Source organism: Colias philodice, chromosome 22, assembly GCF_061535455.1.
Source record: "Colias philodice isolate Cphi_HAF_F1 chromosome 22, ilColPhil1 Martin Lab GWU primary, whole genome shotgun sequence".
NCBI lineage: Eukaryota > Metazoa > Arthropoda > Insecta > Lepidoptera > Pieridae > Colias > Colias philodice.
The window spans coordinates 6,712,057-6,740,003 of record NC_143107.1 but is presented as its reverse complement, the minus strand read 5'-3'; the positions used below and the strand labels follow the sequence as shown (position 1 = coordinate 6,740,003).

Here is a 27,947-nt window from a genome sequence, read left to right as displayed (position 1 = left end):
TTCTTATCGCGTGCAGTTGAGTTCTACAGTTCCTGATACTTTTTAGAAATAGTTCTGGCGTTTTTACCTTAACAAACGACATTTGAAAAAACCCGACCTGGACCCAGCTTAACGTGATGCTAAGACGTAATGCTACGACGTGATGCTACGACGTGATGCTACGGCGTGATGCTACGCTGTGATGCTACGGCGTAATGCTACGGCGTGATGCTACGCTGTGATGCTACGGCGTGATGCTACGGTGTGATGCTACGGCATGATGCTACGACGTGATGCTACGGCATGATGCTACGGCGTGATGCTACGGCGTGATGCTACGGCGTGATGATACGGCATGATGCTACGGCGTGATGCTACGGCATGATGCTACGGCGTGATGCTACGGCGTGATGCTACGGCGTAATGCTACGGCGTGATGCTACGGCATGATGCTACGGCATGATGCTACGGCATGATGCTACGGCATGAAGCTACGGCATGAAGCTACGGCATGATGCTACGGCATGATACTACGGCATGATCCTACGGCATGATGCTACGGCATGATGCTACGGCATGGTGCTACGGCGTGATGAAATATGACATAAATAAATTTTCTAGTGTTTCATTGTACGCGAGTATTTCTAAAAAGTATCAGGAACTGTAGAACTCAACTGCACGCGATAAGAACTCACATTTTTTTTGATCTGCTAAAAATTATCTACTATGGGAAGTTGGCAGATCATTTTTTCAAATGTCGTTTTTTAAGGTAAAAACGCCAGAACTATTTCTAAAAAGTATCAGGAACTGTAGAACTCAACTGCACGCGATAAGAACTCACATTTTTTTTTGATCTGCTAAAAATGATCTGCTAAGTTCACTAACATCTATTGCATAGCTTTTATCTCAGACTTTGAGCGCGGCGACCGAATGTAAAAATCCCGTAACGAAAAAACCTAACACCCCACTCCAACCGGCACAGCGATGCGATGCTATGCAATAGCTTTACCGCGGCAGTCCTCGAGTGCCACACGTATTTTTTTATTGTATCAATTGCAGGAATAGTCCTGCGATTAATCTGATAAGAAGATATTTTTAAAAATTCAATAATATTTTTGTAACCACTGTTCCTAGTATCTACATATTTGTTTGAGGATGAGTTTTTCTGAATTTTATTGTTTAACATGCCATTATATATTATTATGACTTAGTTTTCCTTCTCTAGTACACTTAGGGCCGATTTTTCAATGCTTGGATAAAACTTATCCGTCCAATAAAGTATTACACGATAATATTAAAATGTCACGTAAAATGCCAAATACGGGCATTTAGAATACGTTTTTAAAATTGTAGTTTTATACAAGTTTTATACATTATTCGACGAATAAGTTTTATCCAAGCATTGAAAAATCGGCCCTTAGTATACATTTTTATAATTTTTTCTAGTTCCAAAAATCTCATACTGTTATATTATGGTAGTCATTGTTAGGCATTTGCAGGTGTTATCTAAATACATAAGCATAATAATATAATATTTACCAGCTTATCAAACATGATGGTTAGGCAATTAGTTTGACTTTAAACAAATAGCAGAGCTATTATTGTGATTAATACAGAAGATGTATTATTATATGACCTGGGTGCTTTATTTCAAACTCAAACTCAAACTTAAACATTTATTTATTCAATTAGACTTATTTTAGAAGCACTTTCGAATCGTCATTACATATTTTTAACATTTACCACCGATATATATTATACCGACTATTATTATCACCGAATATTATGATCAATTTTAATATTAATTGTAATCGAATATATCTTAGAAATTGATTGCAATGGTACCTTTCTAGTTACCTAACTATTTATATAAACTATATTTATTTATTCTTTATTGTACAATTGGACTTACAAAATAACAAAAACAGCTACTTTAGAGCCTAAAGGTATCACTGCTAGACAACCAACGTTCTCTGTTATGTGATAAAATATGTAACTAAGTAGGCATATTAGCACAGACTAATAATAATATACTACGTATACAAATATTAGTAAGAGAAGCTTATAAGAGGTTGGTATTAAAAAGCAGTTATTGTAACTGCAGCATAATATGCGATGCAATAAAAAGTACATATACTTAGTTATATTTTAGTTTTCAATTCAAAAATAAATAAACTGTGTCAAAGTGAAGGCGTCGAGAGCAGTCTTGTTTACGTATACAAGTTGAAAACTGAAAACTTTACTTAAGTGAATTTGAAGTATACTAGCTTTTGCCGCGACTACGTTCGAGTTCACGTACAGCAGCTGTTTAAATAAAATTCCTCTCAAGTTTTACAACTTGCAAGTATGTCGTTAACCAAGATTTAAGACATTTAACGTGTCAATTGATTAACTATTAAATTAAATGGAAGAATGAATGTACATGTATAGCAAAATAATAGCATAAAGCCTATTATCTATAAAGCATATTTTGACTACGTACCGTATATTAAAATTTCTAACAATTTAAATTAGGTATTAGTATAAGCTAATTACATGAATAAAAAGGAAAATTACTTACAATTTTCAGTCCCTTGATGTTTGTTGTATTGAAACCTGAAATTAAAAGATTATTCATATATTAGTGGAACACATTCAATTTAAAGTAAGTAGCTTTCCGCCCACAGCTTTTATTGTGAGAAAGTCAGTCTTCATACATATTTCTACCAGCTAGGTTATATTTTATTATATTTTAAAATGTATTTTTATAATACGTATAAATATTGCAGTATTGTTTGTCTCTAGCTACCTACGTATTTTATGAAACGTTTGTAATGATATTATATTATTTAACTTTCACGCAAATACTACTGAACCAATTACAATGAAATTTCGCACACTTATAGAAGATAACTTGGATTAGCAAATAGGATAGGATTTATCCCGGAAGTCCCGCAGGAACGGAAACTATGCGGATTTTTTGAAAACGCGGGCGAAGCCGCGGGTGGAAAGCTAGTTTATAATAAGCACGAAAACCTATGAAATAAATATATTTTTGAATATATGAACTATGACGTAATATAAATCAAAACACAGACAAGATTCAATCTTTTAATTAATATGTTCTCAAATTAAAAAACATAGAACACACGGTATCAAAACAACACGAAAATTACAAGTTCGGAAAAGCTCCGGTTGATCAAAGGGAATTTTCCACGTTTTCTATGAAAACACGTGGATTTTTCATTATCCATACAGGAGTGGTAATTAAACATGTTTTTGAAGGTATATTACAATTTTATGTTTTCCCTCGGGTAAGGTTTGATTGTGTCTGACAGGCGATATTTTAATTTCTAAAAGACTTATAAAATTTTTGATGAATGTTTTAAATGTTATTGGAAAAATCAAAATATTTGTAAAGTAAGTAATACTTGCTCTTTCTAGTACTAAACATGTTTAGTCCTAATGATGAATATATTTTATTTTTTATTGAAAAAAATAAAATATTTGTAAATTTATAGTTGCTTTTCAGGACCAAACAAACTACACATACAAATAAACAGGTATATACAAGATATTTTAAATCTCTCAACTCATTCTCTAGCTTAAAAAATTATAAATAGAAACTTATCTGGAAAACTACGCTATTCGTTGGTGAAAACGGAATGAAAATTGGTGCAGTAGTTTTTCAGTTTATCGCGAATAGACACATAGACAGACGCAGCCGATTTTTGTATGTAGTGATATAACTTACCTTTCTGCAAAATCTTCTGAATGTTCGTTATAATCCATGTCCAATGTAACTGCAACAAAAATATTGATTTTCATTAATTTATAAAGTAGGTATGCATAATATTTAAAATATATCTCTTTGAGATTAAATTTTTTGATCAAATTTCAAGCACGCTTATCAATAATAACAAAAAATGAGCGCTTTTATTGTGAAGTAATTTTAAAATCCAATTCCAATAATACTTTCGTACAATAATAAACATTGGCTATTGATTAGTTACATAAAATGTGCATATTATTACAATACAAGACACATTGAATTATTGAGATTATTTTTCCGACCCAAATAGCGACCAATAGAATTGCAACATTCGACGTCACGTGGTACAACCTACATGGTATTATACTGATAATTTTTGAAAATTTTCTCTGGTCGTTGACGTCAAACTGACAGGTTGAATTCAATTGTGAAATTATTGGCCGACATTTGGGACGGAAAAATAATCCCCCGAATACCACACGAGCTTCAAAATTATCTGGCATTTCCCTCAAGGTTCCCTGCAAACAAATAAAGTTGTCTAGTTTTTCAGGAAAAACCTTGACTAAAAACTTGACTCCTTCATTTGTTTGCAACGAACCTATCGGAAAATACCCGATAATTTTGAAGCTCTTGTGGTTAAGCTTGTGGTATTATAAGTGAAAATTCAGAAGATACACAAAACATTTAACATTTTTCTGGTAAGTACATATTTAGGAAATTTATTAAGTAATTTCTTATATCTATACACATACATAGGAAGCTTAAATAGAGCCTTTTCGTCGTATCTTAATAATTTAGAATTTATTTCCATTAAATTAGATACCTACTTCCAATTTAAATTATTAATTCCCGTTGGATTTTTAGCTAGAACTTCCTATAAATCTTATATATAAAAATGAATCGCAAAATGTGTTGGTAAGCGCATAACTCGAGAACGGCTGAACCGATTTCGATAATTCTTTTTTTATTATATTCCTTGAAGTACGAGGATGGTTTTTATGTAGAGAAAACGTAAATATGTACCACGGGCGAAGCCGGGGCGGACCGCTAGTAATTTATACATATAGCTCGTAGGTTACCTCCATATTCATGTTACTCTAGTAATTAAGTTTGGGTGAATTACGTACTAGGTAATGTTCACGTAACTAAATATTAAAGAACTAGCGGTCCGCCCCGGCTTCGCCCGTGGTACATATTTCGCAATAAAAAGTAGCCTATGTCCTTTCTCGGGTATCAAAATATCTCCATACCAAATTTCATGCAAATTGGTTCAGTAGTTTAGGCGTGATTGAGTAACAGACAGACAGACAGAGTTACTTTCGCATTTATAATATTAGTAAGTATGGATTAACGATATAATATTATTACCTTTGTGACTAATATGTTTTTAGATTCGTTCAAATAGGCTTTTAGTAGGTACTGAAAATTATTTCATTACCTATTTGGAAATGATGACTAATTATTATTATTAGTTTTAATGTGATTTACTTTTTGTTCTCAATTTTGAAGATTTCATTGACTGTTGAGTTACTTTCGCATATTATTTACGATTATTGGAATTTCCTTAATTAACGTATTTAGTAGATAATAATTATTTTAAGATTAGCTGCAAGGAATTAATATGAACAAATATAAAAAAAATATTTCAAAATTGCACTCTTGTTTTATTGTCAAATCCAATTTACTTCTTCCATGTTTTGATTCCGTAACAATCTTCTCTAAGATTAAATCTATATAGAATCGGCTTTATCGAAATTCATCAGAAACCATCCAGCTATTCAAGCGTGTAAGCACAATTATAATACAAATAGACAATCAGTTATTGTGACAATTTATATTATTATCTACTAAGATTGAAATGAAATACAGGAACGTTAATGAGATACAATGTAAATTACAGACAATGAAGCTTATCGATTTTAAGTCATTTCTTCCAGTCAACCCAGAAAAAATTGATACCGAAATGGGATACGTTGTACATTAATTTTTTTTTAATTATTTCATCTATTTATAGCTATCAACAAATCAAAATCCATCCAAATCCGTTCACCAATCCTGACTCAACCGACTAACATATTGATTTTATTTCAAACTCGACTGCAACTAATTTGCCTTACTAATTTATTGCGCAAACATTAATATGCATGCCTTTATTCGAAATTGATTAGTTGTATGCAATTCTAGTTAAGCTGAATGCAATAGCACAAATCTGGCACAGCTGGATTTTGTTTATGTTATGAATGTGTATCAAAGACTCACACAGAGCGAGCAGACTCGCGAAGCAATTAAGAAAAAGCATTTAATTCGACACACACGGAAAACTAAAAAAAAAGAAATTATGGATTAAATAGAAACATATTGTGCTCTAGCTGCTCTCCGCGGTTTCACCCGCGTGGCTCCGCTTCTGTTGGTCTTAGCGTGATGTTCTATAGCCTATAGCCTTCCTCGATAAATGGGCTATCCAACACCGAAAGAATTTTTCAAATCAGACCAGTAGTTCTTGAGATTAGTACGTTCAAACAAACTCTTCAGCTTTATAATATTAGTATAGATTATTTTGTGTGCAGGAAAGCTGCGGCTTTAAGAGCTACAGCACTGATTTTCAGTGGTTCCCATGTTCCCAAATGACGCCTACTGTGCTGTGTACTGTGCGAAGAGGCTTGCTTGGGCGAGTACGATAGTGTAGATGTCCTAAATGTAGTAGATGCCGTCATTGGTACGATGGTCGAAATAAACGGAAACCTTAATTTATTTAATAAGAAAAAAAATTGACTTTCTATTGTTATAATTATGATAGTCTGATGCATATCTAGAACCACTTTTGAGTCGTCACATTATAGTTGCACCATTTACCACCGGTTTGGAAAGCAGTTTCTACAGAGAAGATAATTACATATAGTTTTAAGCTGCAAATAAATGACCAACCAAATCTCTATAATAGACAAATAGGTTATATTGCGAATACTCAGCTATTAGAGAAACAGGGATTATGTTGAAATCTGTTGGCGAACAGGGGCTATAAGCTTGGAATTTATTGTTTTGGCTCACCGCATTTCGGTAAATCCATCACTAGATTTCGCCCGCGGCTTCGCTTCTATTTGCTTACGTATGTGCATTTTCTCTTGGAGAAATGCTATGCTATGCTTACTTATGAATTCAGTGGAAATATGAAAGTAAATAGATTTATTTGGTTTGATTGAAGATTGAAATAAAATTTAGGTAAATAATATATTGGTACTAGTTTTTACTGCCAGTTTATTTTGTTTTTCTATTGGCTAAGCATATATTATACTTGGTCAAGAGTTGCTATTATGCAGTGAAAATATTTAAATTATTTGATTGTATTTAGCTAGTTTTATAAGTTTTCTTGGAAAGTGTATAAATATTAGATACAATTTTAATCAATTTAATTGTTATATTCTAATAGCCGAAATAGGTGATCGAATTTCGCGCCACATATTCCATATACTTACTTTCATCATTATCACTCATTTATATACTTTCATAACACACACACACACACACACACAAATTACTATAACAAAATATTTTTTGAATTTGAAATAGTAGTTATTTTTTTTTCTCTGTTAGAATTTTTTGTTCTTAATTTTTATTTATTCCTGGCTATAGCTTGTACTTAAACATGGTCATAATGTAAACAGTTTTTCTTATAGTTTTTAGTTCAAAGCTGTGTACGGTGTTAATTGGGTTGTGGAATTTATATGTATTATAATGTAAGAGCTAGATATAAGGAATTGTTCTGCAATCTGTTAGGTGCTGTACCTACCTATTGATAAAAAATAAAATAAAATATGCTTTCATCAAAATTACTAGGTACGTATTGCCTGAATCAGAATTATCTTTCTAGATAAATAAGAGACGTAGTCCAAAAGGCTCAAATTAGTTTGGCTCAAATATTAATAGGATACCCATTCATAAGGCTAAAAGAAAATCGGAAAATGCGAAGAATTTGGAATATCAAGAAGGCAAAGATACGTTGAGCGCCAAAACAATAAATTCTAAGATTATGCCCAATCGCCAAGAATATTAAATTAAAAATGGTTATAAATTAGAAGAGACTTTTTTTTTATTTTTATCTATATGTTAGAACTAATCTATAATAAAGATATCTGTTTAAAAAATGATTGGCATGATTTAACCCGCACATTTATATTATATACAGTAATATGCATATAGTAATTATACCCTGTATACCTACTTTAATTGCAAGTAAAGAAAATTTCATAAAAATATACTGCTTTAATTATTAACTTCAGACTAATTGCAATCATTCAGATAAATATTTTATGACGTAATTTGTAAAATGATTAGATTATAACCATGAGTTACAATCGAAATTAATAATAATAGCTGCATAATATACTAGCTGTGCCCCGCAGTACCTAATACCCGAATTGCTCCGCTCCTGTGTGATGATAAATTGACTATCTACTCGGAGCAGTGAAATAATTTTTCTAATCGGACCCGTGGTTCCTGTGAGTAGCGCGTTCAAGCAAGCAAACAAACAAACTCTTCAGAAAACATGGAAAAATTTGTTACGTTAAAAGTTCATTTATTCAAAAACATCTTAACATAATCCGCCATTTTGAATTCCCACTACAATAAATAATAATTATCAAAATGCTTGTTTTCACTAAGCCGAACTATGCAAAGCTGTGCTAATTGGCCCGCTTGGTTCTGCCTCGCACCGGTTTAATCTGGATTTATGTTATCCTACGCGAATTCTAGACTGCAGTATGTTAGGTATTATCCTATACCTGGGCAATAAATTGTGCTGTTATACATTACTGGGCTTAAATGTAGGTTAAATTTGGTGTTTTTTTAAAGATATTTTATAGATTGGTGAAAATGTAGTGAATGAATAAACCAACAGTTATTGTATCTAATCATTACTTGCAATCTAATTTCCCAACTTTTAAAACGTTCCTCTCCTTAGCGATTTAGTACCTAGTAAGTTATTTTAAGGATGTTCAATACTGGTTTAAAAGCTTGCTAAGGTTAATTTTGGTATGAAGAATTATTGTTTTGATTTCTCAAGATGTTTTACAGTAGGTACCATATTATTGGAAAAGATTGTATAGTCTATGAATAAAACAAACAACTTATGATAATTATTGTTTGCTATCTAGCCATGGCACTATGTCACAGTAAATATATAATAGTCCGTTTTCTTATGGGAAAAGGTATACATTTTTGAGTAAAGCAATGCCATTTGGTACGAATGTTGTACTCGTCCACCTAAGCCCAAATCGCCTGGTAGCCAATGTCTACTCCCCGGCAGAAGGGAGGGAGGGGGGGTTATAGAACAGAGCGCCCGGCGCTCGGAAAAAAAATTTTGGCGGATTCATTTGGCCCTTTGAGTCGAGTTTGGTGTCGTTATCAGGTAACTAGATGATGCCCAATTCATTCCCCATACCAGTTTTTTAGGGTTCCCTAGCAAAATATGTCACAATCTTTAAAATAATAAACTTTTGGCAGTGGCAAAATCCAAACAAACCAGTATATTTTTATATTTTTGTATAAAACTTGGTTTTTAAAAAAATACTGTCTGAAAGGCCATTTTATGCAGATTATAAAAACATTAACATGTAACATATATCTTACCATTTTCAATGTGAAATAAATTATAGAAAGTACAGGAACGTTCGTCAGCGCAGCGTAGGGGACGGCTAATAGACCCGAAAAATAAGCAATAACATAAAACAAAAACCAGTCAAGTGCGAGTCTGACTCGCCCATCGGGTGTTTCGTACTTATTTGTCCTATACCATGTTATCTTGTCTGGTAGGACCTGGTTAACTGATACACACACACTTTCGTCTTTATAATATTAGTGTGATTTTTAATCATCTTTAAATTATAAATGAAGTCAGGTAACATTGTTAAAAATAAAGATATATAATAATATAACGTTTTTGTATTAATAATAATGACAACCACCTCCACAATTACATAATTCGGTACATTTGAGCTGGCGTATAAAACACTTCAATCTGGAAATGCAAGATTTCACGCACCGACATCTTATCAATTCAAACCTTCTCTTTTCTTTTTATTTCAGATGGACACGGAATATTTTGATTTTTTTAGGTCCCTAAATACATTATACAGCCTATAAAACTGCCCTTAAGGTGTGTTGTTTAAGGGCAGCTTCTGTGGGAGGCAAATTTTCGATTTGCCTGTCCGTTTTTGTTAAAAATTTGTTTGCGACCCTCATTTACTGTCACAGCGGGGTACAATGTGAAAAACAAACATGTACTTATAATAATTATAAAAAAATATAAGTTCTGTATAAGAGTATCCTTAAAATATCGTGACCGTCCTTACCTATCATGCATTGTAATCACAAACTTTTCAATTTCACTGTCTGCATATTTGCCACTGTAAAGTGCAAAAATCCTCGTGTGACATTCGGATATGCCTTCCATACCTCAAATGCAGGTGTACCTATAGTTCTTTTAGACCTTCTAGCAGTTCTAGCTTGGAATACGTGATATTCTGTATGTACTAGCCATATCTGTCGACTGTTCTTAACATTATTTTGGCTACTACTGCTATATGGTGTGTTCCAAAGCTAGAAGGTCTAAAAGAACTATAGGTACACCTGCATTTGAGGTATGGAAGGCATATCCGAATATCACACGAGGATTTGAAGCACTTTACAGTGGCAAATATGCAGACAGTGAAATTGAAAAGTTTGTGATTACAATGCATGATAGGTAAGGACGGTCACGATATTTTAAGGATACTCTTATCCAGAACTTATATTTTTTATAATTATTATAAGTACATGATTGTTTTTCACTTTGTACCCCGCTGTGACAGTAAATGAGGGTCGCAAACAAATTTTTAACAAAAACGGACAGGCAAATCGAAAATTTGCCTCCCACAGAAGCTACCCTTAAACAACACACCTTAAGGGCAGTTTTATAGGCTGTATAATGTATTTAGGGACCTAAAAAATTCAAAATATTCCGTGTCCATCTGAAATAAAAAGAAAAGAGAAGCTTTGAATTGATAAGATGTCGGTGCGTGAAATCTTGCATTTCCAGATTGAAGTGTTTTATACGCCAGCTCAAATGTACCGAATTATGTAATTGTGGAGGTGGTTGTCATTATTATTAATACAAAAACGTTCTATTATTATATATCTTTATTTTTAATAATGTTACCTGACTTCATTTATAATTTAAAGATGATTAAAAATCACACTAATATTATAAAGACGAAAGTGTGTGTGTATCAGTTAACCAGGTCCTACCAGACAAGATAACATGGTATAGGACAAATAAGTACGAAACACTCGATGGGCGAGTCAGACTCGCACTTGACTGGTTTTTGTTTTATGTTATTGCTTATTTTTCGGGTCTATTAGCCGTCCCCTACGCTGCGCTGACGAACGTTCCTGTACTTTCTATAATTTTTTTCACATTGAAAATGGTAAGATATATGTTACATGTTAATGTTTTTATAATCTGCATGAAATGGCCTTTCAGACAGTATTTTTTTAAAAACCAAGTTTGATACAAAAATATAAAAATATACTGGTTTGTTTGGATTTTGCCACTGCCAAAAGTTTATTATTTTAAAGATTGTGACATATTTTGCTACGGAACCCTAAAAAACTGGTATGGGGAATGAATTGGGCATCATCTAGTTACCTGATAACGACACCAAACTCGACTCAAAGGGCCAAATGAATCCGCCAGAATTTTTTTTCCGAGCGCCGGGCGCTCTGTTCTATAACCCCCCCTCCCTCCCTTCTGCCGGGGAGTAGACACTGGCTACCAGGCGATTTGGGCTTAGGTGGACGAGTACAACATTCGAACCAAATTTCATTGCTTTACTCAAAAATGTATACCTTTCCATACAACCATGCCCATAAGAAAACGGACTATAACAGTACAGAAACTAAAAAGAGTTTCGGTACGTAGAAGTTTAAAGATTTACAAAGTACCTATAACTTCAAAGGTGCATAGGTTATTATTTTATAGAAAATTCTCAGTTGTCTTACTGTTCATATATTTACTGTGGCTGCGGCCTATGAAGCTCTCCGTTATCTGTGTCATACTTCCGCTACCGGTTTGTCAACTTGCCATACTGTGTTATCTTAATACCCTAGGTTTAATAATTATTATAGGTAATTTCTTATACTTTAATGAAATATGTAATTCAATGCTTATAATTTATAGCTGAAGAGTTTGTTTGTACGCAAATATTTCGGGAACTACTTGACCGATTTCAAGAATTCTTTCACCATTGAATATGTACTTGATCCCTGATTGCTTTAAGCTATATTATAACACTAGCTTTCCGCCCGCGGCTTCGCCTAAAACCTAATAAATTATTATACTAAAAACTTCCTCGTGAATCACTCTATCTATTAAAAAAAACTCATCAAATTCCGTTTGCGTAGTTTTAAAGATTTAAGCATACATACGGACATAGGGACAAAGAAAGCAACTTTGTTTTATACTATGTAGTGATGATGATGTACCGCAGGCGAAGCCGAACAGAAGGCTAGTTGTTTTATAAGCGAATCAATTTATATTTATTATTAAATAGAAATACTATAAGATAACTCACCTTCATCATAATTTCGATCTTGACTGTGTGAACTGAAACAAACATTTTCCATTAAATTTGTTATTAAGGTAATTGCTATAAAATTAATCACAAGTTTCAGCAATTTGACGGCATTAAGATCATATTATCAAAGCATGTTATTTTGTAATATTCAAAACTAATGAAACCATTTCGAAAAATTCTCAGAATACATTAATACGTTTAATTCAAGAAATTAATCAAATTCCGTAAGTATTCATTTTTGTGTGAATGGTTTAAAATTTTAATTAAAAGGTTTTGGTAAAAAATATTTAAAATGCACAACTTTCAAGAAATGCGAATATATTTTTAAAGTGAAACTTTTATTACATCGTCTCAAACTTTTTGGTCTGTGTAGCGCATGTCGCGTGTATCGCGGCTGCCGAGTAGGTATACCTACTCGACAGCCGAGTGCCGACCGTCACGCGACATGCGCTAGCCAGCGCTACACAAAGCAGTGTTCGGAACCGTTCGAACAGTTTCACTTTTACCGTGGTTTCATAAATCCACACAACATTTTTTTTTTATTAGTTACTGTTTAGGATACTATACCTATTTCGTAAAACTTTTCAAATTAGATAGGTAGCCGTCAATTCATAGTCCAGAAAATGCTATTATCAGTAAACCTTTTTGCACATCATATAATTCTAAATTTTAATAAACATTTTACTATTATAAAGCTTATACATTCAAATACACAAAAAAAAACAAAATCTCTTCTACATATAGCTCTTTTCGGATTATCTTGCATTACAAATACAAAAAGCTAGTAAAGCGAATACAAATAAATAAAAGCGAATACAAATAAATAAAAACGAATCGATTTCTATCAGTTCATAGAAAGCTTAAAGCAGGTAGTGGAAACTCTTTGATAAATCTGTGAAATCCGCTTAAGGGCGCGGTCAGAGCATGAGCGGAAGCGATAGCGATTAATATATAAATTGATTAATTTGGTACAATTGTAAATTAAACATTTAAAAATAGCTTCTAAATTAGTGTAGAGCTGAAGCTACTCTATATTTATACAAAGAATTATCGTGTAAACAAAAAACCCGACTGCTAATTTATGTAGCCTATATCCATGTCACTATCACAATTCTGATGATTACAACTACATTTCATCATCATCATCAGCCCATATACGTTCCCGCTGCTGGGACACGGGCCTCCTATGAGGGTACTACACTTCATATTATGTCAAAATCCGTTGAATTGGGCTTTAGAGCTCGCCAAAGAAATATATATACACTCGAAAAACATAACACCTTCTTTCGCAGTCAGGTAAACTGTGGGTAAAATGATAACATAATCATAAGTGAAATAAATACTGAAGGTGCCTTGGTTTTTGGAAATGTTCATTTTCAAGTGTCAAGGTTGAAGTTGGAAGCTCTAACGGTTAGAGTCTAACCACGTATTTATCCACAAGGCATAAGTGCTTTTAATGGAAAATTAAAATGAAAGTTACATGAAATGTTTATTCAAACATATACTAGATTTCTCCCGCGACTTCGCTTCGCTTCTTCATTAAAACTACTCTATTAAAAAAAATCCGCATCAACATCCGTTGCGTAGTTTTAAAGATTTAATCATACAGACAATTAATAGACGGCGGAAAGCTACTTTGTGTTATACTATGTAGTGATAATATATGTATTATTTCCCTACTTATTTTAATTATCTAACAAACGAATCTAATTTCACATTGGATAAATATTTTACTTGATATTGAAGTGAAACTTCTTGAGCGTTGAGAGTAAAATTTCAATGTCGCGTCATAGCAATACCATCACGTCACGTAGTAAGGGGACGATATTGGTATCTAAGTATCTGGCAAAGAAGTTTCACTTCTAACACGTGTGCTCGGCACACACGCTTTTTTAATAGAACAGTGGCCACACAACCTCATTTGCTTTTAAATATGCATTGAGGTATTTCTCATAAAATATTAGACTACAAGCCCGCATAGGACAAAAATATGGGTCAAATGAACCACCAGGGGACATATCTAGAACGATAGCAGAGCAAAAAATAATAAGATTCATCACTATGCCGTCACTTGTAAGCTGTCCAACTGAGTGCAGATGAGAATTGAAAAGTACAGGTAGACTCGGTAAATTTTGGTCATATATTTTTGTACGGCATTCTTAACCATCGATAGATCCATTAAAAATAATAAGAAACCGCTCAGTGCCGTACAAAAATGGTGGTCCACCAAGTCGGAATTTTTATTTAATTTCCGAGAGTTACCGGGGGTAAATTTGGTCATTTGACCATGTACGGCATCTGTGTCATACTATTGCTATACTGCTTTTAATCCATTATTCCGCAACGCCGTACAAAAATCATGGGGACAAGGGGAAAAAATCGAGAGTTGTAATCCCCTCTCTTTCCCCACTCCAGGGGGTCATTTGACACAACACGAAATAAATTTATTTTTAAAGTATTTTATGCATAGATAGTATTTTTTCATGTGCCGTACATTTTCGTTGGTTCAAAGGGGAAAAATCTGAAAAAGAAAAAAATCCATATAACGAAATGTTTGCTTTATATTTTTATAATAAAATATAAATATACATTAATATTAAGAAGCTCGAGGTGGTTAATTATCACCTTGGAAAGTCGGAGTCAGGTGGAATGGACTCCGTTAAATTGATGAACTAATAAAAAAGCTATGAACGAAAAGATGTGAATTATATGCAATCAGTCCATGAATACAGGTAAAGTCACAAGCAAATGCTAGTAATATATACATATTCAAAATGTACAAGTAAAGCGCTTTCAAATGATACCAAACACTGCATATTTATCTTAACTTTATTTTTTTACTCTGTATGTTTTGTCCGCTAGAGGGCGCCACATTAGATTTTGTGAAACCCCATATAGCCTTTAGCTAGCTGGTCGTTGGTTATCCAGTGAACAATTCAGACGCCTCTAATGATATGTCATTTGTCGAATTCTGATAAGTAGTTTAGAAGTTACGAGGGAATAGATGAACATACATACATGACCTGTAAACAACCATAACCCTCCTTTTGCTTTGCCGTAGTTGGGTAAAAATATGTTAATGCCGTACTGTATCAAATGGCCATAAAGCACTCTTAAAATTGTAGCTTTCGTCGCTTTCATCAGCCTAAAAGATGTGGTCTGCACAAAAATGTACGGCATCGTTTTTTCCTAATTTATCTATGTTAATACTATTTAAAACAACGAATAAAGTGTAGAAAACTATTATATTTCATTAATCTACGATGTTTAAACTTTAACAAAATTTCTGGTTTTGCATTTCTCTATAACTTTTTTTAGAACGGTTTCTTTTGAACGGCAATACTATACAACAATTGAATTTTACAATATCATGTTAAAAAAAAAGTTCCCGTACAGGGTCAAATGACCTTACAGCTCTTTATATCAAGAATTCGATGAAATTAAGATGATTATTGGTATACATTTAAAAGAACAATTATTTTTTGACGGCATTGCTTTTAATAGTACTTTTGAGTGCTAGATAATGTTTTGGAACCGAAGCCGTACTTAGTCAAATGACCCCCTGGAGTGGGGAAAGAGAGGGGATTGCATCTCTCGATTTTTTCCCCTTGTCCCCATGATTTTTGTACGGCGTTGCGGAATAATGGATTAAAAGCAGTATAGCAATAGTATGACACAGATGCCGTACATGGTCAAATGACCAAATTTACCCCCGGTAACTCTCGGAAATTAAATAAAAATTCCGACTTGGTGGACCACCATTTTTGTACGGCACTGAGCGGTTTCTTATTATTTTTAATGGATCTATCGATGGTTAAGAATGCCGTACAAAAATATATGACCAAAATTTACCGAGTCTACCTGTACTTTTCAATTCTCATCTGCACTCAGTTGGACAGCTTACAAGTGACGGCATAGTGATGAATCTTATTATTTTTTGCTCTGCTATCGTTCTAGATATGTCCCCTGGTGGTTCATTTGACCCATATTTTTGTCCTATGCGGGTTTGTAGTCTATATATTTTTACGTAATGTTTTATCTTTGAAATTACTCTGTCTTATAAGACATTTTCATTATTATGAAAACCGCATAAAAATGCATTTTGCAGTAGTAAGCGACTTTGTTTTCGATTGTAATATAGATATTTGTATTAATATTTATGAAAGTCTTATTTATTTCATAAAGATAGGTGATTATATTGATTCGGTAGGTATTTAAAGTCAATTTTGCAATCAAGGTTTTATTTGGACAATCAGTCAATGTCTGTTTTCTTTAATATATGATTCAGAACAAAACACATTCCACAATACCATTTTAGTAGAAGCAGCATGCATAAAACTTAAATACATCTTGAATTTCTATCTTCGAAACTTACATCAAAACGTTTGTACAAAAAGATGTACATTTAGTTTCATTTTCTTGCATGCAATTTTGTGCTCTACATACTTAGAATAAAGATCATTATAGCGACTCACGTTTCAAATGCAATCCGGTGCGTTCCAACAATAGGGCGCCTCGCATTGTTGGGAAAAGCATCTGAAAAAAAACACATTAGGTCAGTTACATGTAGAACATATGTAGATCCAGAATGTTCTAGAATGTTCTAATGAGGATTATTCGAATTCGCTCGTTCCATTTTTAAATTCGCTTCTGTCGAAAGAGGTTGCATTAAAAGAGATTGCATTCTAATATTATTTTCAAATAAGACCAGCCAGCTTGTATTTGAGCGGAATTTTAAAACTAAAAGCTAGTTGATTTTAGTTTGAAATGTTCATTCATAATGACGTTATATTATTTAATCATTAGGTAGGCACTTAGATGGTGAAATCTTATCGTAGGTAATACCTAATGACATTATTGCACGCCTCATAAGCGAAGCGTTGAGGTGGGTACTACTGTCACTTCGCGCAAAACATCTGATTTTTCAAACTTAAAATGTCTTTATGTATCATACATTGCACTTGTAAGATAATACATACACACACATATTTAGAAAAAACACTATTTTTAACGTTCATGATATTTTTGATGTCATTTTTGTTATTTAAACTAGTTAAAAAACAGTTTAAAAAAGTTCTGTCTTGGACGTCCGTGTGTCTGTATGTGCGGATCCTTTTTCTTGTTAACACGATAGCGACCGAAATACTTTACTAATCGAGTCTTTTTTTTTCTCTTACGCTTGAGTATGCTCAGGAATAGAACCCTTTCATTTTTCAGGGTCTGATTCGATGTGGTTTAATTGTTATTAAATAAACAAAAATAATAATTAATAAATTTATTAAAAAAAATTATGAGGCGTGCACTTTTGGATTTTCCAAATTATTTATAATAATATTATAAAGCTGAAAAAAATGTTTGTTTGGTTGAACGCGCTGAGGAACTACTGGTCCGATTTGAAAAATTATTTCGGTGTTAGATAGATAGAGGAAGGCTATTAATATAGCCTTCCTCGAAAATATTATCATGCTAAGACCAACAGGGGCAGAGCAACGTGGCCAAAACCTTGGAGCACAGAGTTATCAATAATAGCGTAAATTCTATTTTGAGATAAAAGCGAGACCTCATTATGAACGAGCTGTCATACAGCAAAGTTTAACTATACTGGTTATTGTAACACAAACTTAGTTTGGGTCAAACTGATTTGTTCTAAAGCTTCCCACGCTTCTAGAACATTCTAGTCGCATTGTAATGTGACAATAATAAAGCCGAATATCGATCGTTAAAAGGTGCAAAAGGGCGGGAAAGTTCACTAATTTGTGAAGTTCGCTCGTTAGCAGTTGGACATAGCGAACTTCAGTAATGGAAGGTTGGTTTATGAACGTTTTAGTTAAAATGTACTGCATTACTTGCATTTAGTGGGTGAAGGTTTTAAAGTTTGTACCTATGGTAACCGTGGGTATGAATAGCGGATTAAACGACAATTAAAGGTCTTGCCTACTTATAGTTTTACGTGACTTGAAACTGACAGCAGCTAAAGTCACTTTGTAAAATAATGTTGCCATATTTATAGTAATAGCACAGAATACATAATAGTAGCTAAACGCTACAGAACGGACACTCTCCGCCTCCCGCCAAAATTAAACTTACCTCACCCCCGCGCGATCAGACATAAAATGGGCTATATTTTTCTGCAAGGACGATACGCAACGAAGATTGACAACATTAATCAAATTGACTTAAAGTAATTTTATTATTTTGGATTTGTGATTATCGTTTTTCGTAGAAAATGGTTAGATATTGTGCTGTTTACTGTTTAGATATTGTGTATTTGATCAGAAAAACGCGAATTTTTTTTTACGCTAGTCACAAATGTGCCAACCATAAAGCGTTAACACACACATTTGCAGTCTCTACAGTGTGACTGTCAAAACGATCATTTTGTATGGAGTGTCCGGGGTGTGGTAATAGTGAGGAATTCAGTTCTCATTCAATCAGATGAATGAACAATGAGTGTGAATAGTTCATCATTTCAAACTATAAAATAACAATATTTCTAATTATAATATACAAAGCTATTTAAGATATAAGTTACTAGCAGAATGTAATTATAATCATTTTTTTATTTTTATTGTTACGCTGTTTACGTTAATGTTTTAGTAATGTTTTCGTTAATTGTAAACAAACTAAATATTCACTATACGATCGATTCACTTTCATTCATTCCCGATTTTCAATCATTCACTTTGTGACAACGCTATTTTTATTTCATCAAAAACAAACAACACAGTAAACGTCATTTTACTTCGTCTAATTAAAAATCTGAGTATAGGTTGCCTAGCATCGGTTATCTATATTTATTATCTATAATTATTACTATTATTCTGTTATTTGACGATTCAAAAGCACTTCTAAATGAAGTCCAGTTGAATGAATAAATGGTTGTTTATTTCATTAAAGAATTATAGGCCTAATTTCTATCCGTTATTAGTTTAACAGTTACTGCTTTTTATATTTAGGTTTTTGTTGCTTTTTGTGTATTAAAAATAATTATATTACCAACTTTATAAATATATTCGTATAGGAAGATTAAATTGCACACTAAAAAGCATTTACAATCAATTGTAAGATAAATACAAAAATCATGTTAATTATAACTCTCAATGGAGTACGAAATGATGCGATTTTAAAATTTCCCATAAGGATAGAATTGATAGCAACGTTATCAATAACGTCGGCTTTATATTCGATTAACGAAATAAATATTGCTGAAAAATACTCGTAGAGGCATTAGGGTGAGATTTAGAGCTTTACAAAGCGACTGTTTTGGATATCATGGAGTGTGTTTTGTATGTTTGTATGATTTATGTATGGTAATGACATTGAGATAATATTACTATACGTATGGAGGAGACACCACGAACAAAATCTGTGCGCCATTTTTTTGCTCTAACTAAGTTTTAAAAATTATTATCTAGTTAGGTTCTTACCGATGAAAGTTATTCCTTTGCACATTTCCGTATTATTTGTATTATTTGTGCAATATCGTAACACACACGAAGGCATATTTGATGCGTTTCACTTTAAAACCATTAAAAAAACCGCTCAACATACGTCATGTGGCGTATGTTGAGCGGAACATAAGTGATGTAGGCGGTGTCGTCTCCATATATGTATATCTCAATGGGTAATGAATAGGAATGTGAAATTTTGAACTTAGTTATTTTTGTTTGGTAGTAATGGAAATCGATGCTTTGCATGACCATAGGTCTAAAAATTTCGAAGAATATCGATTTGATTTTTGTTTGTTTTTATACGATTTATCTTATTAATTAGGTACTCGACCGATTTCCAAAACACTCGAAAGCTATTTTTTTAATGTTATACATTGTTTTAATGTCTCGGGCAAAGCTAGTATAAATATCTAGTCTATATGCAATAACATTAAGAAGCAAATTTTGTTTTGGAAATTGTGAATGTAATGAAATAAATAAAAAAATATAGACCTCATTTTGAAAATACTTTCAAGTCCAGACGGCGAAATTACTACCGTGTGTCATTTATTAAATTACTAGCTTTCCGCCCGAGTTTTCAAAGAAAAACGAGCATAGTTTCCGTTCCCATGGGATTTCCGGGATAAAACCTATCCTATGTGTTAATCCAAGTTACCCTCTATATGTGTGCTAAATTTAATTGCAATCGGTTCAGTAGATAGTAGGTATTTGCGTGAAAGAGTAACAAACACACACACACACATCCTCACAAATTTTCGCATTTATAATATTAGTAGGATATTATATATTTATATTTAACTTGCGCCAACTCAAACATAGAACGAACGGTTTCCTAGTTCCTTTAATTACTAAATTTTCGCAGAAATCTTTAATCATACATTCTAAGCTACGAAATACGCTCATATGAAATTACTGTTCAATTAGTATAATTATTCCGCTCCAGCATATCAAAGATACGTAGTATTAATTAAATTATAATACCCTTACATCAAAAGCTCGATTCTAAGAAGGACCTTTCAATTCGATACATGTATAGAGTATAGATTGTATTGATTCAAGGCATGACGGAAATGTGTGTTCATATTTGTATACTAGCTGTCCACCCACGGTTTTGCTTGTGGTACATATACCTATATAGCAAATATGGATAACGTAGATATTCAATTGTGAAATATTTTTTGTAAAAGGTAGATTAGTTCGTGACATAAGCGCATACAAACATACAAACTTTCGTTTTATATCAATCTTGTATAGAAGTATGGAAAAGGGGGTTATAGGCTAATTCTGATGGACTTCAAGTGCGCAAGAGATGTACATAAAAAGATGAAAATATAAAACAGTGAAAATTTGTTGACCGATTTCAAAAAAAACATATCTTAATTGAAGAGCTGTTGTACCTATATCAATTATCACATATTACTTACATTTACTTACTTCTACTTAATTAATAAAAAGTTATGGTTTAAAAACTGCCCTACGAATGAGGAACCTTCCCAATCGTTCCCAAAAACGACGCCTAAAAAATATTAACAACATACATGTCCTTTTTGAACCTAATACACGAATTTTATTTGATTTCATCTCATATAAGATTTCGTGTGTCCCAGCCTAAAGCAAAACATCCATTGTCTCAACTAGAACATGTATTTTTAAAGTCAATTAGCGAATATATTATTCAATACGAAACAGTGCTACGCAATGGACTATATTTTTAATGAATCCTTTGAGCGTCTGTTTTTATTTCTTCGCTTTCAAAGAAAGTCCTGATATGCAAAAAGGAACTGTATTTCGTGAGAATAGAGTCTAAATTGTTAATGGAGGAAAGTCCTTTGAGATACAATGTGTAATTATGCGGAATAAATATTATGTTATTTGTAAGTGTATACGTTTCTTAAAAAGCCTTATAATTAAGGGATATAACATGATTGTAACAAGACGTGTAAAATTCCTTTCTAGAGGCAAATAAATAGAATATTCGGTTTTAAGGTTAAGTTTTTGGTTAAATTTTCAAACGTGTAAAAAAAGTTGTTTTTTAAATTCACGACGAGAATTTAGGAAAATAATTACAATTTGCTATTTACAATTTGTTAGGTGATTAATTACAAATATGTAATACTGATGAATAATGCTATAATTAAGGACTCGGAACCATTGAGTTACTATGTACTACGTACTAGAGAGGGCATCGCTACTACACTCTTTGTAACACGAGTTAGAGGCAAACGTCTCACACTCATCGCTTAATCTATGACTCACTAGCCGCACCACGCGAGTCCCGCACCGCCGCGCTTGTCGCACAGATTTTGTTCGTGGTGTTCTCTCTAGACGTAGTAATAATACCTCAATGCTCGGAACACGAAACTTCCTGATGTTATATATATCTGTAATCTTGATTTAGATTCCTCGTATTAGTTAGGTACATTTTAATAACAAGTAACAAAAGAAAAATTTATCCGGAATGATAATCTATAGTTACTCATAAAACAACTTTTTGTAACAGTCGATAATAATTATCCATAACAAACAAACTTACAAACAAAGCTTCCCTCTTTATAATTAACTCAAACTCAATCATTTATTTATTCAAATAGACTTCGTACTTCGTCATTACATTGGTAATTTTTACATATTTACCACCGATTTGGAAAGCAGTATTTTAGTGTAGTACTACTATTACTCATTACAAAAACAGTAAAATATTAATAACCCATGACAATAAATATCAATTTACAAAATTCATTTACAATAAAGCCATACGAATGTTCCACGCAAATTGGAATATTTGATCCTGATTTAATATCGGGGTAATTAAACGAGTGACGTCATCGTTATTAATGTAACAAATATGTAAATGTTTAATGTTTGTTTTTAAAATAAACGTATCGCTCTTTAATTTATTTGCGATTTAATCTATCTTTAAATACAGCCTTTGACATTCGATAAGTATGAAATATAATAGGTATTTGCAGCCCCTTATATATTTTTAAAAATGTATGCGTGTACTAGAGTACACACGTAAGAAGTGAAACTTCTTCATGACCTTAAAAATGTCACGCGTACGGCGTAACGCAAAAATATCACGCGTACGGCGTAACGCAAAAATGTTACACTAAATTTTTGTCCAACCCCGATAAGGAAGTTTCACTTCAATAAATGTTTTTGTAAATATTGTAATTTGATTTAAATTAATTTATATAAACATTGTCTTAAAATTCATTCATCTATACATATTCTTACATAACGTCCATAAAAATCACGCTATCACAAAACCTCTTACGTCTGGAAAATAAAATGCACATAAATACATGGAGTTCCGAGCAAATACTTAACGCTTGCTTCTTCGATGGTTCGTGAAAAATGCAAAAGATTTTACTCACCCGTTTCCAATATGGAGATGAACGCACATACGATGAACGGGCCCTTCATTGTGTGCTGAAACAATATATTTTCAGTTATTTAAGGTTTTAATAGGATAAAATTAAAACTGTAAGTGCGGGTGGAATTTATATAATGATTCGTTTAGTTTTATTGTTTTATAGTAATACAATATTAGAAAATTAATTTCTTTTTCATGCTAACGTTTTTAGCTATATTATACAATAAAATAACTCTTAAGTTCGACGATTATGAAGAAGAAAATTTCTTGGACTATTTACTAGATACTTTTGAAGTAAATACCTATTGTATATTATTTATAATGTTGATATCGGCATTTTTGTAAAAAATCTTTGTGATAAAAAAAGTTGCAGCATGCAGGTATGTGGATTATGATATCAATATCTTTAATTCAATTTTATATTTTACGCGAAAACTGTCCCTATTCGCAACAACAACAAACTATTAAACTACCTTCAATTGTTTTTAATTTCGCGCGCAAAATTCCGATTCCATCCTAATTTTTTTTATCTGTTCGTTGTTCTCTAACCTCAAAAACAATATACCCAGCATTAAAATGCACCTTGGTTTCACAGTAAACAAACATAAAATCCGGCTTAAACCTTTGAGTGTCTCTTGAAAGTTTGAGTTGCTCTCAACGTTAGGCGCTTTGACATCGCTCTTTTTGAACTAAAATCCGCGTATTTATTTCGAAAATCCTGCGGCGATGCCGTGTTTTTATGGAAATGTTTTATAATTAAGGGACTTTATGAATATTCTACGTAATTTACAATTTACAGAGTTCCGAAAGATCCTGTGTGTTTGACAAAAAATGCACATGGTAAGGGTAGATGAATTATCATAATGTTATTCTGGCTAAAAAGAAATATCTGATTATATAAATGCAAGTGTTATAAAATGACTGCTTTTCTTATAATTGTTTTTGTTAATTTAAACCTGATAGATTAAATCAATGAAACTGTTTTTTATTACAAAACACCTACAAAAGATAATAAATAAGTATAGTAGGTATGTATCTTACATTAATTTTCTGTAACACAGTTTCTTAGTTTTATATATGCATAAATGTCCAATTATTGAGAATTGAGTGCAATATAATATTATTTAGGTACATTTCCTATTATAAATAATGTTGTTAATTCAAAAACCAATAAAAAGTATACTGTTTATGAAATTCACGGAAAATTCACAGAAAACTGCTGTCGTTATGTAAATATAAACATGCAACGTTAGTTTTATCTTAATATATGAAATATCTTACAAGAACCACGCTATATGCATCGTAAAACTTCGCCTTATATAAATCGTAAAAACGGCTGAACAGTTTTACGACAACACTTACGTTGTTATGAATATAAATATCACTATATTATGTCGTATTTATAATGTGTGCGAAGTCATTTCTTTGGTTTATTGGAAACTAACTTTTCGGACACGGCTTCACCCGCTTTGTACAAAACTTATCAAGTTATAGACTTACACCATCCGAATCAAAATCTGTTGGGTAGTTTTAAAGATCTACCTACGCATACATAAAGGAAAAAAAACAAATACTTCACGTTTTAGCTTTTACGAATTTACATGCATTTTATGTTATCACCCGATAGATATTCCTCATGAAATTGCTATTGCATTTCACAGTTTCAAGTTGCTTGTGTAAAAAATAGATGTTTTTGAAAGGATATATTTATAGGTAAAACAATATTCAACGAATTTCATTCGAGAATTTAAGTGTTATTCACAGTTTACCAAGCCGATAGGTTTAGTTATTCATATGAATAATATTGGTCAGAAGTAGTTACTGGATTAACGTATGTAGGTAAAAATTACAACTTAACATAACTAAAAGTAATGCTAATCATTTCTATAAGTAAGATACTCACATAATACTTATTTAAATATTTAGTAGTTAATAAAAGTGGCAAACTGATTTGCATAAAAAACTATGAAAAAAAAGTCTTCTCAGATTTTTTGTGTAAAATAAAAGACGGATTGCACTCCGGGAGTGCCGGCAGAAGTGAAAACTTGAATATTAACGTTGAGCATGTTTGATATTTTGGAATGGTATCCGTCTTATGCTTTTTCGATCAGGTCACGTGTCCTGACGCGAGTTTATGATTTTATACCCATTACAGAAAAAGTGCTCAACGCCGCTAAAGAAGTTTTCACTTCAAAAATTACGTTATAATCGATGAAATACCTACATGTAATTTTGTTCCATATAGGTACCTAGTTCATATATCGTAGATAATATGTCCGTATTTAAGCAAAAAGGAACCACCCAGCAAAAACGCACTTTCGAGATATTAAAGGATTTACAAAAACATTTGCAGCTCTGTCAGATAAAGTAAAATTAAAATTTATTTTATTTAAATTCATTGATAAATTACTTATTTAAGTATGTGTATATAAATTTGCTCTGAATATTCTTAAACTTTCTAGATAATTAAGAAAATGTGCATGTGGTTCCTTTTAACATTTATCAATTGATAGGTTTTCTCTTATACACAAAGGAACCACATCCCAGGGATTTAATGATATAAATGAAACTATGTATTTATAATATCGTAATTAAAGCTTTAATTAATAAAATATATAAAATAATACTTATATAGGACGTTTATTCGACGTTATCATCAAATTGGATTTCGAAATCCACCGTGTCTAGTCCATCTATGTGGTCTTCTATTGCATCATCACTAATGAGACCGTTATAAAAACTGTGCATCTTGTGGAATGAGATGTAATATGGACTGAATATCGCTAGAAGGTGAAGAAAGCTTCTCCAGAGGCAGCGACGTATAAGGTTCTTCGTTATCTTCTGTAATAAAAAGAAAAAAAGCTTTAAATCAAAACAATAAAGCCGCGTGGCTTTTATACGTAGGTAGGTATATGGCGACAGCAAAATATTATTAGTTCTTATAAAGCCGTGTCCAGCTACTAGACGACTAAGTATGTTGTATGTACATGCGCCATGTACAAAAAACTGGCTAAGTGCGAGTCGGACTCGCGCAACGAAGAGTTCCGTACCATTATCTATAAAAACGGCAAAAAAATCACGGCTTATTGTATGGGAGCTTCTTAAATATTTATTAAGCTATTGCATAGCTTCTATCGCGGGCCTTGAGCGCGGGGGCTGAATCGAGAAATTCTGTAACGAAAAAACCTCACTCCGACGGGCTCGGAGGTGTGGCTTGAAGGCATGCTATGCAATAGCTTTACCGCGGCAGTCCCCGAGTGCCACACGTCTTTTTTTATTCTGTTTTTTAGTATTTGTTGTTACAGCGGCATCAGAAATACATCTGAACGTATTTTACCAAAATAGTAGGTAGGTACCTAGATCATCGACAGTTATTTTTAAAACAGGGTTTAGACTTTAGTAGTTTTATCTCACAATGACAGATGAATCGTAACAAAATGACTCTTAATTCGACTCGCCGCGCCTTCGTGAACAACGACATTGTCGTTAAAATACGTAAATCCACAGAGGATTCCTCTTGTACTTACTTAATGAACTATCTTCTTAAAATCACACCACAATCGGGAATGAATCAAAAGTGGATAAAGCGTACCTGCATCTCAGATTCAATAAGTACTTAAATGCATTAAATAAAACTACTTACCCGTTGTATCTTCATTATTATCTTCGGTGTTCGTCTCCAATGCTTTTCTTACCCATTGCTTGCTTATTTATTTATTACTAAACATTTTCACATTTAATTTTAAAGGTAATTAACAAAAACAATAGAACTTACTTCGCGGAGGAAAAAAACACCGTCACGTATTCGAACTACTTCGCTGAATGTCACCTATATTGACAGATGTTCGACGTTTTACTTTAAAAATTGGAGTTTTGCACTTTGAGCTATTTAAGTAATGAAATACGTTGTTTAAAGATGAGAAGCATTGTAACAAGTCAAGGCATTTGGTTCCATATAGCGATGATGGGTTTCAGAATGTTTAACAATATTTATTTATGCATAATAGAACTGAATGCATGTGGTTTTATTTTGCAATAAAAAATTACAATTAAATTATGTATTTATTTTACGCATAACCATACCACAGAGACCTGGTTCCATTTTGTGTATTAAAAATAATTGTTATTAATAGAAATATGTGTAATGTATAATGGTACCAAGTAGGTGTGGATCTGTTTTGTATAAAATGACATGATAGTAATATCGTTTATTTGTTTGAACAAAGCAGTCCCGTGGTGCTGTGGTTCGGTTTTGCTTAATATGTAATTATTCGTTGTTGCTGGTGGTTCCTTTCTGCTTTTAGTATACCTTGTTTCCAACGTAAAAATCATGTGGTTCTTGTTTGTATAAGAATTTAGACCACTTTTGGATGAGTATTCTTCAATAAAAGCAAAAAACGAAATTTGTCGAGTGGTTCCATTTTGCATAAATACGGACATATATAGAACACTTTATAAGTATTTACTTCATAGTAAGAGACGCTTGTTTCAAATTATCTAACTAATTCCTCGTAAATCCTTCCTATAAAGTGCCAAAAACCCAAAATAAAAACACTACAAACAGGATCCCCCTTAATCTTCAGTAAGTCGAAAATAACAAGTTAAGTGGATAGCTGAGTAAGATAAATCATCTATCAATCAATGATCACCTCCCGCTATCGACACGCCTCGCCTTGTTTGTTACGGATTTTTACTGCGCCTGACAGGTACAAATCTGTACCTAATTTATAGGGTAACTAATGTTTAGACGTGGTAATCTATAGTAAAGAATATATAGCCGA

The 27,947-nt window shown here is 32.6% G+C and overlaps 2 long non-coding RNA genes across 2 annotated transcripts; both read right to left on the bottom strand.

The window, feature by feature from the left end:
• On the bottom strand, positions 1-22,137 carry LOC149478497 (uncharacterized). Its single transcript, XR_016317400.1, has 3 exons — positions 22,072-22,137; positions 21,933-22,041; positions 1-97 (listed from the first exon to the last, which is right to left on the bottom strand). It is a non-coding gene; the product is annotated as an uncharacterized LOC149478497 (long non-coding RNA).
• A 3,402-nt stretch (positions 22,138-25,539) lies between these two features.
• On the bottom strand, positions 25,540-27,153 carry LOC149478496 (uncharacterized). Its single transcript, XR_016317450.1, has 2 exons — positions 26,810-27,153; positions 25,540-26,007 (listed from the first exon to the last, which is right to left on the bottom strand). It is a non-coding gene; the product is annotated as an uncharacterized LOC149478496 (long non-coding RNA).
• Between the last annotated feature and the right edge of the window lie 794 nt (positions 27,154-27,947).